General features: G+C 40.1%; 1 protein-coding gene across 1 annotated transcript in view; it reads right to left on the bottom strand.

The window, feature by feature from the left end:
* LOC309652233 (non-histone chromosomal protein HMG-14-like) overlaps positions 1-18,140 on the bottom strand; it is a 107,849-nt gene that overhangs the window by 34,182 nt on the left and 55,527 nt on the right. The gene's annotated exons all lie outside the window — the stretch shown is intronic.

The following is an 18,140-nucleotide window of genomic DNA, read 5'->3' as shown; positions in this document are numbered from 1 at the left end:
AACAGAGAGCCTCATAAGCTAACGTCATGTGTCTCCTAGTATTCACATAATTTAGAATAAAGTTTGGGACTGTGGAAGACAGACATCAGGGGAAGACATGGGAAATACTGATTGTTTTGCTGGTCGAGGACAAATTTTGCCCCTGATTTTCTGTATTCCCAGTCCAGAGTCGGAATGAATAAAGAAACAGAAAAAGAAAGCCTTAATTGACAATATAATGCCCACAAGCATCAACAGATGTGATCCCTTGTAATGAAGCATGTGGGTCTAATTTGGCATCACTAACCACTTGGAGGATCTCCTTGCTGAGTTCTTGCAGGCTATCCTTCTAAACCTATGTTTGGCTGGCACCTGTGCCCTGTTGAAACTGGCATACCACCCTATGGGTGGGCACGGTGCCACCCTGACAGATGGCCATGAAGAGTCATCATGCCAGAGAACTACTATTGTTTCTAGCAAGTTTAACTTAACAGCAATTGGAATCTCACTGAAGAATGGCAAAATGGTGGTCTACCTTTCTGTGGAAGATAAACCATGACGTGTCTACAGCTGGTATTTCGGAGTCGTTTCACATACTAAATTAAGACCTACAGGGGAAGAAGTGGAATGCAACAATGGTGTACCTGTCCCAAGGTGCTAGCAAAAAGAGGGAGCAACACATTTCAAGGTTCCACAATAAATTCAACATTCTAATCTCCTAGAGCCAATAAATAATTCAAACCCAATACCATTAAAAGTAATATTTTTAAGACATTATCACTAGAATCAACGTTCTGCTTGGTCACCTACCTAGTTCTGCTCCTACTGATAAAACACACTTGTTCTCTTCACAATGTCTGTGTGATTTGGGAACATTTGTTTTTTTTCTGAGAGAGAAGATTTAATTTTAAAACTCACATATTTATAAATAATAATTGGAAATATTAGATGTGAAGCCCAATAAATGTTCGAGTTTTGTCAAAAATTGTCAGGGTGGATAGCAGAAATCAACCTGAAAAGATTATAAACGAATTCCCCAAACTGGGGAAGGAAACCCTGAAGATAGGAGGGAGTGTGGGGAGATTAGTAGCAGCTGAAGGAAAAGGCTATAGTTACGGTGCAAAAATATGGAAATCAAAACATATTGTGTAGGTCATATATTCACAGATTTCCTTCTAAATTCATCTCCTTTCCTCAAATAATGAACTCAATGAGTAACCCCAATCAACACTAAAGTTTTGTGTAGGGCTATTTAGGTCCATCAGAAGGGAAAAAAAAAGGGAGCTTATCTTTCATGAGCACCTACTATATGTCAAGCACTATGGTATATACTTTAGAGGCAGTCCTCATTTCACACAATTCTGATATGCACAAATTTCAGTCACCTCAGTTTAGTTAAGGAACAATCCCCCAAAACACAGTTCAAATTTCAGTTATCACAGTATAGGAATTGTGAATAATTGCATAAAGTACAAGCTTCACTGTTAGCTCTTCACCCCATAAATCACCACAGAAATAACAGATGTGCATCATGACTACTGATCAATTACGTCACTTCTTTCAAAGTCTGTGATTGGTCACCGAGTGTCTGTTATTCAGTTCAAGGACACACAGCGAAGTGTGTCATGGTTGTGTTGCCTCCTTGTGGGTCATTGATAAACCGCGTGACATTTTACAAAAATGGATAATCGGAAGAGGGAATCAGCCAACAAAGATGAAAGTGAAGCAAAGAAACAAAATGTGGTAACACTGGAAGTAAAAACTGAATCAAACATAAATGGAGTTATAGAAGAAATTATTTACCACGGGACTGTTGACACTGCTGCAACTCAAGAGACCCTAGATAGGCAGCCAGAGGACCCCAGTGAAGGTGAGTTAGTCAGCAAATATGAAAACAATAGTTGTGAGAAAAAGATGATGAAGTCCCAGAGGAAGTGACAATGGCAAAATTTTTCACATCAAAGAGACTCTTGGAGATATTTCACCATATTGAAAGCACAAAGGTTAAAATATTGAAAACTGACCCAAACTTGAAAAAAGAGTATGACCACTCACCAAGGCATAGAAAAGATGGTTGCTCCATATTGTAAGTTACACAACAAGAAGGCAAATACTGCTCAAACTACTCTTGATACCTTTTTTTAATAAAGAAAAATTTAATAAACACTTTAATTTTCAATGTTTCTACTGTTTTAAATTATAGTACACTAAATAAATATTCATTTTATAGCTTTATTTCATTCCCCTATATATTTTTAACTGACAATAAAAGAGTTTGTAATGTTTTGACAAAATTTTTAAAGGTCATGGAACAATCACAATTTTTCCCATTAATCAGTGGGAAAACTTGGCATGGTTTCAGCTTACATCGTCACTTTTATGGTGCTGCACTACTGTGCAAAGCTAGGACTGCCTTACATTTTTTCATTTGAGACTCACAAAAACCCTAGGGTGTAGGTATATGATCCAAATGTCACAGGTGAAGATCAGAGAAGTTAAGTTAAGGTCAAACAGCTTAGAGATCATAGAACTGTATATAAGATACCTGCAAATAGTAGGCACTCAACAAAAGCTCCTTTCAAAATGATCTAAACATGCCTAGGTATGACTGGCGTCAAAGTTACGCTCTTTCTAATAAGTGACACAGCCTCCAAAAGTAAATATAAGTATTACATTAAATACATTCTAGAAGTAAAATGTATTATATATGGTAATTTTATCATTACATTCTAGAAATAAAACCTATTATATATGGTAATTTTATCATATGTGCCTACATGATAAATCATTTAGGAAAAGAAGTATTATTTAATAAATGGCATTTGGTTAACTGGATAATAAATGGGAGAAAGATCAAGATAAAAAAAAATCAACCCCAACTAACACTAAAGTTTGTGTATGAGATAAAATCAAAAGCTACATTATTAGTTGAAACTCTGCCTGCCTCTTTATATCAAATTCAGTTCAAATGGGTCAAAAATATAACAACAAAAAGCAATACCATAAAGGATATAAAAGATCATTTGCTTAAGGTGAGAAACGTCTAACATGTCACAAGAACCAGAAGGCATAACTTAAAAGTCTGGAAAATTTGAACACACAGAAACTAAAAATTAAAAATTTACATATAGTAAAACAACATCTCAAAATTTAAAGAAAAATGACAAACTGGGGGAAATATTTTCAACCACATGATAATATAAAAGAACATATTCCCAATATACAATGAGCTCTTACAAACTGAAAATTTAGGAAGGAAAAAAAATATTAAAACAAAAAAAATGGCAAAAGGTATCTTTTAAAATGAGAATAGCAAAGCAAGTGGAAAGCATATAAAAGTATATTCAACTTCAATAATCATCTAAACAGCACAAATAAAAACTACAATTAGATATCGTTGCTCACTTACTTCCCACGTAAGCAACGTTGATCAAGGTCAGCCTGAAGGAGACAATCACAAAATACAAAAAGCCAGTATTCATAACAATGTTTATTGTAGCACTTTTTGGAATAGTGAAAAACTGGAAGAAATCCAAATGTACCTCAACAGGAGACAGGTTAAATAAATTAACATACAGCTACACACTGGACTAGCATGCAGCCAATAAAAAAGATGATTTTTTTTTGGACATGGAAGTATGTCTGCAACCATTTCCTGCCGCCATCTTTTTTTTTTTTTGAGTTTTTTGAATGATGAAAGTAGGTTACAGAATTACATATATAGTGTGCTACCATTTATGTAAAATATGTGCACACTCTGGTTCTCCATTGATTTGCACATAGTGTACAGATCTATGTGACTTGGCATTCTGAAGCACAAAACTACAGATTTGCACAATATCTATGTTATTATTTGTTGGAACCACTTAATATCTTTGCACCAAACCTAACAAACTGCGAGTTCTTTCAATGGACACTAATAAAAAATATTATTAAGAATAGGAGTTAACATAGTGAAATGTAGAAAAGCCATACTTGGTGCAAAGAAGAGATTTGATCTACCCAAAGTCAGCAGCATGCAAATGAGTCATCTGTATATTAGTCTAAAACGGTGATCTAAATAATGGAAACTCTTCTAATACTGGCCACAAGTCACTACTAAGGCACAGGGATTATAAGGAATGGTGACATGGAACAAGGCTAGCTGTGACCTCTTACTTGTAAACAGTCCAGGATTGCCTCAACAGACCCCTGGAAATGAGACTCATCCAAACTTAGTACATAACTTTGGGATCTGCTACCCATTTTTTTGTTTTTGTTTTTATTTCAGCTTTATTGAGGGGTAATTGACAGAACTGTAAGGTATTTAAAGTGTGCATCGTGATAATTTGATATACACATACATTGTGAAAAGATTCCACACTCAGCAAATTATACAATACAGTGTTATCAACTATAGTCACAATTTTTACATTAGATCCTCAGACCTTGTTCATCTTATAGCTGAAAGTTTGTACCCTTTTTACCAAGCTCTCCCAATTTCCCCCTGGCAACCACTTTTCTACTCTGTGTTTCTATGACTTTGACTTTTTTTTTTTTTTTGGCTCCACATATACGTGATACCACACAGTATTTGTCTTTCTCTGTATGGCTTATTTCACTCAGCATAAGGCCCTCAAGGTCTATCCATGTTATTGCAAATAGCAGGATTTCCTTCTTTCTCACCGCTGAAAAATATTCCATTGTATACATATACCACATTTTCTTTATCCATTCACCCACTGATGGACACTTAAGTTGTTTCCATATGTTGGCTATTGTGAATAATGCTGTAATGAACTTGGGGGTACAGATATCTCTTCAATATTGCTACCCATTTTTATGTTAAACTTCCCTCACAGCGATCCCAGGGGAATCTTACCCTTTCTAAAGTTAATGTTTCTTTGAGGGAAGAACAAATAGATTCTGCCAAGTCACTAATTTGTAAACTTTGTTAGTCTCACTGAGCTTATTTTTGGGGTGTGAGTATGCCTATTTTGACCAAAAAAAGGATTCAAATAATTTCTTTCAATCTTGAGTTTAATTTACTATTTCTTTGTCTGTTTTTCAAGCCAACCCTGGTCTTGCAAAAGCAACACTGCAGGGTCTGAGGTTAGCATTATGTACAGGATTAAGTTATCAGAAGATGAAATAAGGTTGCTCCTGTTTTCCTGGGTCATCCTTGTGCCTACGCCATTTATTTACCCAATAAGAAATAGTACCCAAGCGTTGGCCCTGAGAGAGTACAGTCTGCCCTCTTCGTACCCTGCAGGCAGTTTCTTTCACAAACTGTCCTTTGATTTCTTGTTTTTAATTAGCACATTTTGCTTAATAAGTGGCATAATGGCAAAAGTCATTCTAAAGGTAAGTTCCTGAGCGCAGTAATTCTCCACATGGACATAGAGTCGTCACCCTGGTTGCTAGTTGCATACTCACATCTGGGCAGGTAAAACAGAAAAACAATTTACTTTCTATCTTGGGTTTAAATAATTAGAGTAAAAGTAGGAAAAGGCAAATGATGCCTATTTGACCATAACGTGAAAAGTCATTTAGGAGACAGTGGTCTTTCAATTGGTTGCATCTTTTTTTGATCAAAATGGGTCTAAAAGTGGCCTAACTCTTCCCTCCCTGCCTCTGCTGTGAGTCCAGTGGTCAGAGCTGGATTTTGAGGGGCCAGCCAGATGGAGTGCACCTTCCAGGTAGCTCAGAGCAAAGAGAGCCCAGAGTATGGCCCCAAGCTTTGAGGGAAGGGCAGAGCCGGGCCGCCAAAGGGCGAACAAATACGATCCAAAATGCAAAAGGAGAAATCTAAAGGAGAGGCACAGTCAAAAAACAGGTTCTGGGCCCAAATCTATGACGTAGCTTACTTTAGAACCTTAAACAGGTTACTTAACTTCCCTGAGCCTCAATTTTTTTCATCTATACCAAGGGGCAACTTGACCTGCTCTGTTGATATCATATGAATATATTTTGAAAGAGTTATTCAAATGTAGGGTCTTGTCTGTTATCAAGAACAAATATTTTGCCACTAAAATTCTCCTTTTTTTGAAATACTAGGATAGCGGGATGGCCTATGGAAATCAAATGTGTATTTTTCTTTTTTCCTATGTGAGAGGTGCAAGAAAAATCACCTTGAAACCTTTGAGTTTTGATAACTTTCAAAAGCACCCCTGTATGGCAATAGCAAGAGTGAACTTAGATTCCAGTTTTCCCTTTATTCAGATGGAAAAGCCAGGATGTCCATCATCTCTGAAATGTGGGAACCCCCAGAGCTGTTAGACATGTGATGGGAGTGGGAGGAGGGGTATCAAGAGGGAGATACTGCATTTCCTGCTAAGGAGCAAGTGGGAGCTTGAGCAATGAACTGGAAAAAATGAGAGGTATAGCTCTATTTGCACCTGGAACTTGTAGAACAGTTCACACGAGGATACCTATTTGGGAATTTCAAGAATTTCAGTGCCAGAATATGAGTGTCATGTCTCACAGGGGCAATTAAAGGAGGGAACAGAGGGTGGGGAATTTACTCAGAGGCTAGGGCATGTGCCCGGGGCGGGGTGATGTGGAGTACTTGGAAGCCTTGGTGTGACTTAGGTTTTGAGGATTGGAGCGTAGGGTGTGAAGTGTGGGAGAGGGATGGGGCGGGGTGGTGGGCAGATGTGAAAGACCTTGAATGCCATACAAAGAAGTTTCTCCTCTAGGCCAAGTTTCTCCTCTGGGCCTTTGAATTATTATAAGCAAGCAAGTGATCTGATCAGAGCCAGGGGGAGGAGAAGGAAATTCTCTGTGGTGTGACAGTTAAAACGACACCAAACTTTTCTGCAATGCAATGTAAACATTTTCAAAAAACAAATTTAAATAATTTAAAAGCCCCAGAAGCCTAATACCTTGGATATGCCGTTCATAACATTAGAAGTATTTGATAATTATTTAGATTAGATTCAGTGCTGTAAAAAAACACAAAATTCAAGCCTCTTTAAAAACCAAAAACAGGGGCTTCCCTGGTGGCACAGTGTTTGAGAATCTGCCTGCCAATGCAGGGGACACGGGTTCGAGCCCTGGTCTGGGAAGATCCCACATGCCACGGAGCAACTAGGCCCATGAGCCACAATTACTGAGCCTGCGCGTCTGGAGCCTGTGCTCCGCAACAAGAGAGGCCGCGATAATGAGAGGCCCATGCACCGCGATGAAGAGTGGCCCCCACTTGCCACAACTAGAGAAAGCCCTCGCACAGAAACGAAGACCCAACACAGCCATAAATAAATAAATAAATAAATAAAAATTTTAAAAAAAAACCAAAAACAAAAAAATCATTTAATAAAAGAGCTTTGAGAAAGCAGGCAATGTAAGGACAACAGACAAGCGAGAGACTGCCTTTAAGTAGATGAGAGTAAAATTGAATGGGTTATTTTTCTTCTTTCAGCTTAGACATGTTTATTTAATTACACGCCTATCTATTTTAACACACTAGTGCGTTACTATATCATAACATTTCCAATTCAAACTGAGACTTGCCAGGGGTATGGTTTAGCACTCCACAAAACAACTGCAGATCAACCCATTCAGGCAAACCCACGACCATGCTACTGCTTTCATCGTAACCCAAAGACTCCAACACCACAAAATGCTAGGAAATAGAATAATCCAAGTTAAGACCTCAAAGGGAAGCAAAAAGAGGAGTGCCAGAAACTAAAACATATGTTTCCCAAGAGCCATTGAGGTATAGGGAGACAGGAACACTTGTCCGTGGATATAGTTCACTTACAAGAGATGGCACAGGAATGGTCCTAACAGCCCCTGTAATAGGAAATATTCTGGTATGTAATTGGACTATCTTCCAATCTGTAAACGCGATGCTATAACATTTTGACTACTACATGTAACCTTTTATGAACATTCAGCAACCTTTGAAAATAATTGCCTTCTCCCAATAAGGAATCTGTTATAAAGTGATCAGGTTATATCGCTGTTTCCCATCCCACCGAAACCCAGAATAATGGTCCTTCATATAATGCACATGTTGTGAGAGCTGGCTTCTGAGCAAGGGACTTTCCTGCACGGTCATGTTAACACTGCCTTATGCAGCACCCAGGCCAGAAAGGCGTTATGTACACTTAAAACACATTCGTCACCATATGTAAAGACCTTAAATCATCTGGATCTGAAACAATTGCTTTCCTGAGGCAATATCAACTATTAATCTAACGACAGATGAAAGACAGTCGGCAAATCATCTTTCTCCGGTTTCTCTTCTAATCAGGGATCCTTTAAAAAGGCTTTCAAAAAAATTACCCTCAGTAACAAAAAACAAAAGTCTGAATGGATGAAAACGACGGTGCCGAATAGGTTAAGGTGCATCTTCCCATGGTCCATACTGAAAACATAATATTAGATAATGAACATTAACGCGGGTTTCTCATTCTCTATTTCAAATTAACATGATGTTCTTTCATTAGGCGAGAAAGCGCCAAAGTAAATCAAGCAAGAATAGACTCTTTCCCTAAATAAAATAAGTGAAGAAACATGATAGAGTAGGAAAGTACCAAATTAGCTACAAATTTTCCATCTCATTGTTTTCTGTAAAATAAAATTTTATAACAAACACGCTCCATACAAGCTGTGCCGGTAGGTCTCGCTTCCAAAAACACTCACAGAGCACTAATAAAAACCAAGCATGAACTCTAGGACATCTGCTATGGCATTGTTATCAAATGCAATCATTTTGGTCACAAATCTATACTCGCTTCAACTTTTTGTTGAAATATTACTTTGTCTGCAGCATCTCCAATCTGGCACGCAAGGACCGACAGATGCTCTGGTTTTACCTCAGCTTCATCTAACACGGCTTCTCATTATACTAGCTATAGCTCGGCAAACTATTCCTCTGTTCTGGAAGAAGGACAAAATGCCATCTGTCTCCGCACGGTTATCAAAACGAATACTGCAGTGTGAAGAAACTCAGCTCCAAATAGAAGAATGAGGGCGAGTTGCACCTTAGCCATATCCTATTACAAATTATATATATATGGGTGTGTATGTATATAGATATGTATATTTACATGTATACATTATGTATACATGTTTATCTTATATATATAATAGCATGGGCTCACCACTCAAGTTTTCCAATTATTCCATGATGTGAACATTTCCAAGCAAAAAGCATGTCTCACCTTTCCTAGCTCTATTTGTAACCCGTGCAGTTTACATCCCCTGACACTAATTACTAGCTAGAAGGCAAGAGAGCTGTGCTCCCGCAGCAAAAGATTCCAAGGTCATTCTGCAACCGAAAGCAGGTGGGAGCCTTAATGTAAAAATTGGGCTAGACTTAGAGACAATGTAGAGAAGGAAGGACAAGTGAATTTCAATAGTCTACACCCCTGCAAGTCGCGGAGGAGGAGGGGGGTGTTTGCAGAGGAGAAGGAGGAGGAGGGCAGGGATAGGGGTGACACCACAGAAAGCCTGAATGCTGATGGTTTTGTGCGTTGTTAGCCCTGATAGTAGGAGTATGGCTGGGAAGGCACCAGAGGTAACCGCAAAGCAGACTCCTTATCCGCAGCAAAAGGTAGAACTTGAACTTTCTGTGCGACAGCATGTTTGACTTTGATTCCTATGCTTCATAGATTTGAAGCACAGAAATGGAAAAGAACTTTCAACCTGGAGAGGAATTTCATACTTCAAGACATTCAAGGAGCTCTTTAAAGCCAGCATTTTCTTCCGCAGAAGCGCTGCAGATCAAGACCAACCGTATTGAGGATCCTGAGACTTGGAGACTCTGACTTAGGGGATAGTCAACCCTTTACTCCTGAACCTCTTGACATTTAAAGTTGCCTGCTCAGGGCCAACAGTATATTCTCACTAGCTAGCAATCGATAGGTACCCAAGTCCTCTCGGAGTCCATTTGAGGGCCCTGTGGTTTTCAAACTAAGTCTTCATGTGAACCCCTAACCCCAGACATCTGTCTAAAAAATTGATGAGGATTAGAAATGAGAATGAATGCTGTTTTTTACTCCAAAGTCAATTGGTTTGGATCTGTTTACATAACCTTTTAATTCTATAGTTTATGTGAAATGAGATCCTGAAAGCCTTATATGAAAGCTATCAGTCCAATTCCCACATGGGTCAGTTAACTTCAGTCTGTCACATGTCACAGCCTCATGCTGTCCCCTCACCCCACTGAACCATCTGGCAAATGGTGCAGTTGGTCACCACGGGAGCTAAGGGGAAAATGTGGCCAGATCAGTACAGCCCATCCTCGTGGCTGTGGGGAAGTCAAGAGGGCCATCTCGATACGCACAGGACAGCCCCTTCCATTTTGCTGAATTTTCCTCTCCCACACTGAACTCCATTCACAGGCATAATTACTGCCAAAGTTGTCTGTGGTTCCTGTGCTCACCTGTAATTAACCTGTAATGATAAACTTCATTGATTTACAATGATGCTAGTCTGTTTTATTGTGATCAAGACAAGAGAAACCCTTTCAAGAGAAAGGTTTGCCTCTACACAGAGGAACATCTGAAGGAAAAGCAAGCTCCTGTGCAGGGCCCGAAGTCTAGCTCTGCACTGAAGGTGCCTCAGGACAAAAGCTGCCATGGAGACAGGAAGCCCACTCAGGTCAGCCAGGCCATCTGTAAAAGTCCTCGGCTGCACCTTGCCACCTTCCCCGCACTGGTCTCCGGCCACCTGACTGCTCCCCGCTCCTCTGAACTCTGCTTCCCTCCTGGACTTTACATTTCTGACTCTCCTCTAGCTCTTTGTGGCTCCTAGCCTTCTTTTTTTATCAGCACCCTTGGAGCATCCCTGATACTCACTTAGCTTGCCTCTGGCCAATCGCATTGTGCTAGGCACAAAAGCAGGATAAAGCTGGAAGGGCTTTGGGTGGAAAGTCCTAAGATCTGAGCTCCAGCCCCACCTGAACTACTAAGAGCAGTGTGACATGAAGCAAATCCACTAGCTTCTTGGTACACATGCTTTCTCCTTTTTCAGACGGAGATAATTACACTGATCCTGCCTTTTTCGCAGGGATAAAACAGTGTCTGGCACAGAACAGGCACTCGATCCATATTTATTCACATATTGAAAGATTAGAAAGTGAGAGTGCTGTCTAGGCATAGGGTGATATTAGAGCATTATCGCCATAGCAAAAGATTTTAAATGTCTCATGCTTCTCAATATTTGCATCAAATCTAAGATGGTAGCAACTGCCAATTGATAAAGTCTTGCACATAAATATGGGTGCAACAACAATAGCTGATATTTATTGAGTGCATACTAGGTATCAGGCAATAGTCCAACCACATTACATGGATTAATTCATCTATTCCTCACCACAACTGCACAATATAAAAACTGTTACCTTGATTTTACTTATGTGGAAATTGAGGCTCCGAGAGGTTATGAAACATGCCTCAAGTCATCCGCACAGGGGATAAATGAGAGCACTGGGATTTTTTTTTTTAACATCTTTATTGGAGTATAATTGCTTTACAATGGTGTGTTAGTTTCTGCTTTATAACAAAGTGAATCAGCTATACATATACATATATCCCCATATCTCCTCCTTCAAGCACTGGGATTTGAGTCCACCACCGTCACTGGTTCCAGAACCTGTGTGTTTCCATGATGCCATTCTACAGCTGAAGATCAAAGTAAAATATGCAGCAGAAAATATAAATTAGCTGATCACAAACCAGACTTATGTTGATGTCATAGAATCCAATAACTACACGGAAAGCAGAAACCAACTGCACTTGAACCTCCCCAACACAAGAACTACAAAACTAGAGTCGTGATCCACAATAACCTTGATGACAAACATCCCTTTATAAAGCAATCCTTCTTTTTTGCTCAGTCCACGCTCGGGTATATTTAGGGCACCATTCGCTTTGTGTTATGTACAGTTTGCTGTATGTCTGCTGCATCGTTCCTTCATTCTGTAAGGCAGCAGTGGGAAGGTAGAAGGATCAGTCAACTTGGAGTCAGAAGAGCAGGGTTATGGTCCTGACTGGCACCAGCTACCTTTTGTTTCTCATTGGTTAATTAAGGAGGCTGGAACAGATTCCGTATTCAGCTTCTGCAAGGGCTACAATTATATGGTCTTAGAATGTTGACGTTAATATTTATCCCCTGAGCCTAAATGGGCTGAGGGCAGAGTACGGGGAAGACTCAGTGTGCTGAAACACCAAAGAAGGCATTGGAAAACCCATAGAACCTCAATCCAAAATGGTCTGTAGTGTCAACCCCAACTGCTTTAAATTTCTCATGGCGATAATGGGATTTTGATGATGATGATGATCTAGCGCCACCATTTACTGAGTACCTACAATAAGCCTAGTATTTTACATACATTGTTTCCTTTTATCTCATAAGAACACTGCAGTGCAGGTATTATGATACTTACTTTACACAGGTGCAAACTAAAGCTCAGAGAGACGAAATGGTTTTCCAAGGTCACACAACTAAGTGGCAGAGCTGGTATCCTACTCACTGGGCTTCAAACTCTAATAGAGGTGATCATGTAACCTTATTCACCATTGCGCATCCAGTACCCAGCCCAATACCTAGCACTTACTGAAAGCCTAATTCGACCAGTGCCTGTTGAATGCAGAAATAATTCCAAAATTTGTGCTCTCACCACTCTCCATGCTGTTTTTGTCTAAGACCCATCTCTAACTCTAGCTCCAGATATTATGTTAGGCACTTTATATATGATAGCTTACATAATTCATTTAGTGAAACTTCGAGACAAATATAATTATTCCCATTTTAGAATTGAGGAAACTGGAACTTGCTAAAGGTGAGTGACTTACCCAAATCTACAAATAAATATAGGTAGGGGCTTCCCTGGTGGCGCAGTGGTTGAGAATCTGCCTGCCAATGCAGGGGACACGGGTTTGAGCCCTGGTCTGGTAAGATCCCACATGCCACGGAGCAACTGGGCCCGTGAGCCACAACTACTGAGCCTGCGCATCTGGAGCCTGTGCTCCGCAACAAGAGAGGCCGCGACAGTGAGAGGCCCGCGCACCGCGATGAAGAGTGGCCCCCGCTTGCCGCAACTAGAGGAAGCCCTCGCACAGAAACGAAAGACCCAACACAGCAAAAATAAATAAATAAATAAATAAATTTATTTTTTAAAAAAAAGAATTACTATTCAATTAAAAAAAATAGCTAGGAAGCGGGAGAATCTGGAGAGTTCCAAATCCTGCCCTTATTACAAGATATTCATGTTATCTGTCAATTATGAATTACTATTTAAGAAAAAGAAGAAACTTCCCTGGTGGTCCAGTGGTTAGGACTCCACACTTCCACTGCAGGGGGCGCAGGTTCCATCCCTGGTTGGGGAACTAAGACCCCACATGCCTCGCGGCGCAGCCACCAAAAAAAAAAAAAGTAATCCTTGTGGAACATGACTTTAAGTGATGGAGTGGTGTCTTTTGAGTTCATTTTCAATTTTGCTGCCATCCACTCCCCCCCGCCCCCGTAAATGCAGACACACATGCCAAGGCTATTGGCCTCTTGGGTTTCAGGTTTAGCATCATTTGAAACCCACACTGCAAACACCCAGCCCGGCATCACTCACTCAGAGCACTGCCATGAGAATCACCCAGTGAGAATTGAGGCATACAAGGGACTTGCGTGCTCTTTCAGTTCCTTCCATCAATTTCATGTATTTCATATTAATATAAAAGCAGGCACATTCATGCTGAAAGACATTTAATATTATAAATTCAAATGGATCACTTTTTGGTCTTCACTGGGTAAGAAATGAATAAAAATAAAATGTATCTTTTATTTCCCATATACTCCAATTTTATAAAACTGTCAATGTTGGTTATTTAGGATTGAGCGAATAAATAATTTCCATTGAAATGGTACGAAAAGCAAAAGCAGCATTAGGAGTTTCTCAGGTTGTCACTGATTAGCTTTATAGAAGAAAGTCCCATACATCACACACCCTCCACAGGGGGTCCTTTGGCATCTCCAGCACCATGCTACTTACATCAGCAAATAGTGCTTATAAGAAGTATACAATGGCAGACCATGTCACATCATCATTGAATCTGATCGGGGTGCCTACTTCTGAATGAGGCCACTCATAACACAATCCAGGGCTACTCCCACAGTGTAAAATCTCTTCTCACACTGTGGCTTGCACCGGTGCCAAAAATACCGTGTAGCTGTCTCACCTCAGCCCTGCTGTCCCCCATACTCACCCTGTCCTCAGCTTGACAGCAGAAGGGCTTGCTCTCCACCCCCATTCCCATGTCTGAGCTCACACACATCTTTACACCACTCAGCTGACACGTCTATTTCTCCCACTCAACTGAAAGCTCCTCAAGCTAGGCGCCCTCTTCTGTGTATCACTGGGCCTCTGTGTCTAGGCTCTGTGGGTCTGGTACCTCGTAGTCACTCTCTAGCACATCATCCTATTTTCATCATATGTTCTTGTTCATTCATATATTAAGCTGTTTACTATCACTAGTGTTTGAATTCTATAAGAGCAGACACCTTGTCTGGCTTATTCATTTATGAAAGCCCAGCAACTAGAACAATGCCTGGCATTGAGTGGGATTCAGCAAATATTTTTTATTAATACTTTACCTTTAAGTGATAGCTGGAGTGTATAAGTACTTAACATACATTAAGTATGTTAACATACTTAACATATTAACATATTCATTCATTGCTTCTCACAGTGGCCCTGTAAGGTGGTGAGATGAATTGGGAGACTGGGATTGACATATATATGGAGACACTGAATGAATGCATGTGGACTCTCTAGACACAGCTCATCCCTTTTTTCCAGTCTTCAAAGCAGAAAATTCAAAAAGGCATTTCAAAAGCATGTCTTTACCGCAGCTGCCTGGTTAAATCTGCTCACTTCCCATAGAGGCCATCTTTTTGCTCCAGTAAGGCACACATCTGACAACATGAGTTTACCTTTAAAGTGGAGTGTCTCCATTCCGAATGACAAAATGAGATGGGCAGGAGGAGTGAAGAACTGCAAAGAAAACTGTGATCCAAAATGAGAGGTGAGGGTCAAGCTCTTCAATTCGATCTTATGCAATGCTCCATTTAGTTCTTGTGATTTGCATTGTATATTTAAGCACAACAGTTTGGGTAATCTCTTCTCAAACCATTCATTCATTTGGGAGTTATTCCTTCTCATTTTTATTTATGCAATTATAATATCTTAAAATTCCAAGGGATCTTGATCCCAATCTTCTACCCAGATTAGAGTAGAAAGAGCATGATCTTTGGCACCATGTGGTAGGCAAAATTTTAAGAGGACCCCCAGTGACCCACAGCCCTGTATAATCTCCTCCTCTTGAGTATGAGTAGGACTTGTAACCTATTTCTAACCAATAGAATATGGCAGAGGTGAGAGAATTTTGCCTATGTAACTAAGGTCCCTAATTAGTTGACTTTTAGTTAGTTGGAAGGGACATAATCCTAGGTGGACCTGACCTAATCAGGTGAGCCCTTTAAACAGGATCTAGACCCTCCTGGAAATCAGAGACTTGAAGGAGCAGAGACTCTGTTTCTCTCCATTGCTGGCTTAGAAGAAGCAAGCTGGCATGAATTCTGCCAACAATTAGAGCTTGAGAGTGGGTCCTTCCCTAGTTGAGCTTCCAGATGAGAATGCAGCACAGATGATACCTTGATTATAGATAGCCTTGTGAAACCTTGAGCAGAGAACCTAGCAAAGCTATGCCTGGATATCTGTCCTACAAAAACTGAGATAATAAATGACTGTAATTTCAAGTTGCTAAGTTTGTGGTAATTTGTTACACAGCAACAGAAAATTAACATAGCATCATATACACCTGGGGTCCAACACTAGCACCACCTCCTTCTATGTATGTATATCACTGTGGACCTTAGTTTCCTAATCTATGTAATGGAGATTATGCCATTTATCTTAATTTTTTTTTGAATTTTATTTTATTTATTTTTTTATACAGCAGGTTCTTATTAGTCATCCATTTTATACATATTAGTGTATATATGTCAATCCCAATCTCCCAATTCATCACACCACCTTACAGGGCCACTGTGAGAAACAATGAACGAATATGTTAATATGTTAAGTATGTTAGCATACTTAATATATGTTAAGTACTTATACACTCCAGCTATCACTTAAAGGTAAAGTATTAATAAAAAATATTTGCTGAATCCCACTCAATGCCAGGCATTGTTCTAGTTGCTGGGCTTTCATAAATGAATAAGCCAGACAAGGTGTCTGCTCTTATAGAATTCAAGCACTAGTGATAGTAAACAGCTTAATATATGAATGAACAAGAACATATGATGAAAATAGGATGATGTGCTAGAGAGTGACTAGGAGACACATCCAACTGAGTGGCTGGAAAACTCTCCAAAGAGGTGACATCTGACCTGAAATCTGAATGACAAGAAGGAATCCGTTGTGTGAAGATCAGAGGGCAGGGTATTTCAGAAAGAAGAAAGAGCAAATGCAAAGCTTTCAAGTGGGAAAGAGTTTGGTGTTTTTGTGGAACAGCAAGAAGGCCACGGAGGCTGAAGCAAAGTTAGCAGAGTGGAGAGAGAGCTGAGATGAGGTGGAGAGGTAGGCAGGGGCCAGATCATATAGTTTCATAGACCACGGTCAAGAATGTGCTATTATCCCATTTTCCATTGGAGGGTTTTGACTCAGGTGAGTGGCATTATCTGATTTATAGTGTTACAAAATCACTCTACTGCTGTATAGTGCTTGGATTGTAGGATTGAAGCAGGGAAGACAGTAGTATTGCAGATGGTCATTCAGTTCAATAAATTATTTTATCAATAATTACATACACAGATTCAGGCCCCACATAAAGTGAAATGCCATATTTTTCCTTGTTTTCATCCCCTACCCCTCTTATTTTCTCACACTAGTAATCCAGGGGACATGCATGCCCAGCATCTGGTTCAACCAGCAAGGCTAGAGCAGGAAGTTTCTTTTATAAGGCAACAAAACCACTACAATCAAGAGAACCCACAAAAGCTAAAACATTGTGTGAAAACCACAACACATGAGGGTGAGAGGAGGATCCAGAAGGAAGGATGTCAAAGCCCAAGGTGACCAGAGAAAGGAAAGGAGGCACGGTATGGAATGAAGGAGAAAAGAGTCAAGGTCAAGATCAAATGGGGAATGGGCAGGGAGATAGCCTAGGTGATCACTGGAATATCTAGAATCTTCAAAGCTTCTCCACAATTTCAAGAGAGGCATATGTGTGTACATATACATATATAAGCATGTATGTAAGTACATGTTAAAAACCCTAAGAAAACATGTATATTCATCATTCACCTTGGACTTTTAAAATTTAAGCAAATAGTATTAAGGCCCAAATACAAGTTGACAAACATGAAGCCTAAAAGTAGAATCAGTTTCCCTGGGAAAATCTGTAAAAGAGTTTTAGCAAGCTGAGGAGTATCATTAAATACAGTTTTCTTTGTGTCAGAAGTGTTTCTGGGACTTCCCCGGTGGCGCAGTGGTTAAGAATCCACCTGCCAATGCAGGGGACACGGGTTTGATCCCTGGTCCAGGAAGATCCCACATGCTGTGGAGCAACTAAGCCCGTGCGCCACAACTACTGAGCCTGCGCTCTAGAGCCCAAGAGCCACAACTACTGAAGCCCGTGCGCCTAGAGCCCGTGCCCCGCAACAAGAGAAGCCACTGCAATGAGAAGCCCGCGCACCACAACGAAGAGTAGCCCCCGCTCGCCGCAACTAGAGAAAGCCCGTGCTCAGCAATGAAGACCCAACACAGCCAAAAAAAAAAAAAAATTATAAAACAACAACAAAAAAGTGTTTCTGTTTGCCAAGGCGCTCCATTAATTAAAAATATTGTGATCTTATACCCAGTTAGTAATTCCACCTTTAACATTAATCAAGAGCCAAAAATGGAAAGAAACCAAAGAATTGTGACTTAAAACATCTCAGTAATACATCTGACATATCCAGCAGGTGAACAAAGATAGGGCTTTGACAGCATGGAGTGCTAAACAAGTGCACAGTAACAGAAACAACCGTCTCCCCCAGTGGACCAGGAGCCCAAATGACAGCCTCACTGTTTTTAAAGAAAAAGCAGGGCAACACCCAAGAACACTACCTATTGTCGTTTCCAGTAACAAAGGCCTCAAAACACTCCACGCTTCTTGCTATTTTTACTTTAC

Source organism: Balaenoptera physalus (genome assembly GCF_965194825.1).
Source record: "Balaenoptera physalus genome assembly, chromosome: X".
Taxonomy (NCBI): Eukaryota; Metazoa; Chordata; class Mammalia; order Artiodactyla; family Balaenopteridae; genus Balaenoptera; species Balaenoptera physalus.
This window is presented reverse-complemented; position numbering and strand designations above follow the sequence as displayed.